This window comes from Arachis ipaensis, chromosome B9 (genome assembly GCF_059453495.1).
Source record: "Arachis ipaensis isolate K30076 ecotype BB chromosome B9, ASM5945349v1, whole genome shotgun sequence".
Lineage (NCBI taxonomy): Eukaryota > Viridiplantae > Streptophyta > Magnoliopsida > Fabales > Fabaceae > Arachis > Arachis ipaensis.
This window is the reverse complement of record NC_142444.1, coordinates 135,194,066-135,195,836: the sequence shown is the minus strand read 5'-3', so window position 1 is coordinate 135,195,836 and position 1,771 is coordinate 135,194,066.

Below are 1,771 nucleotides of genomic sequence, written 5' to 3'. Positions count from 1 at the left end.
AAAGAGAAAAGTGTGCGCTGCTCTCATGTTTTGATGGAATTTTATTGGGAAAAATATTTTAATTGATAATATGGACTACCATAATAACTTTGTTTTTTATTATTTATTAAAATGGGTTATTTGTTAACAAGAGTCCATAGACAAAAGCCCAATACATATTGCAGACTTTAGTTAAATTTTAGTTTACAAGGTTCTGCAACATATCTTTTTTTTTTTAATCTAACATCATATATCAAAAGCACTTAGAAAAAATTAGAAAAAATTGACGACGGGATAAAATTGAGACGATTTTAAAACGTTAAGGACGTAAATAGGACGAAAACGTTGGGAACAAAAACGATACATAAAAATAAATTTTAATTTTATTCTTCAATAATATCAATTTTTTACGGTACATAGTTATTCAATTATTTTTTAATCACATCTAAGTAAATTACACTTAATCCGCCACGTCGTTGTTTTACACATCCTCCTCTCGCCGGTTGCCGCTACTCGTCGCCGCTACTCCTTGTCTCACGAGGGGGAAAGGAGACGCGAGGCTTTCAGGAAATAGACACAGGAAATAGAGAGAGAGAGAGAGAGAGAGAGAGAGAGAGAGAGAGAGAGAGAGAGAGAGAGGGGGGGGGGGAACACTGAGTGGGGTAGAACTAGGAATTTTCAGGAACGAGATCCTAGGATATGGAATCGAGAAGAGTACCAACGCTTAGAAAACGTTTCTTTTTCAATTTTTGTCAACAATCTACCAAATGATATCTCGAAGAAGGAATTATTTCACTTATTCCATTGGACAGGACGAATTAACGACATCTATCTGGCTCGGAAACTGAAAAATGAAATTGTGTATATGTTTGCGTTTATACGATATACAACAAAAGGGGGAGCGATGAAGGCCATAGCCAAAATGCATCATACACGAATAAAGGGTAAGGTCATCTATGTAGGTGAGGTCAAGTACAGAAGGGCTATGGGAGGAGAGAACACTGGGGTACACGAGGGGAACTTTGTACAATCTGAGGCGGAGATAAGGCAACCTAAGAAGGGTGAAAGCTCTACGAGAGTGGAAGAAACCAAGAAGATAATACCCGTCAAGAATGACCAAGGAAATGGTGGGACGAAAAAGGTTGAAGTGCCAGTAGCAAAAGCGAATTTTGATTGGTTGTTGAGGAGCTTAGTAGGCGGAACCACAAGAGCCATGGATTTCAAAGCTTTACGGAAAGCCATCGTTAACAACTTTTCTCAGATTGTTGAAGTCAGAGAACTTGGAGTGTACAAAGCCCTTTGGTGTTTGATTCTGTGAAGAATGCGGAGGAAGTGTTTACCTTCAAAATGAATAGATTATTACATTTCTTTTACAAGGTATGGAGATGGAAAGAGTCTGAACGTAGTGAGACCAGGAGAGTTTGGCTAGAATGTCATGGAGTGCCGTTACATGTTTGGTCAGTGGAGATGTTCAGTACAATAGGCGGCTTATGGGGAGAAGTTGTCAAGTGCGATGATGTGACGAAGTCTGCCTTATCCTTCAGTGTTGGGAGAGTGTTAATTGATACCTGTGTCTTTGATGAGATCAAGGAAAGGATTCACATCACGGTCGGAACTAGTGGATTTGATGTTTTTGTGAAGGAAATAGGGCGCAAAATATATGGAGATGAATGTCATTTAGAAGACGCAAGCGTGAAGTCAATATGTGCAATCGGTAGTTCACAAGCCGGGAAAAGGTTGATGACGGCGGCAGTGTGGGATCTGGCGGCTGACCTAATCAAGACACGAGATA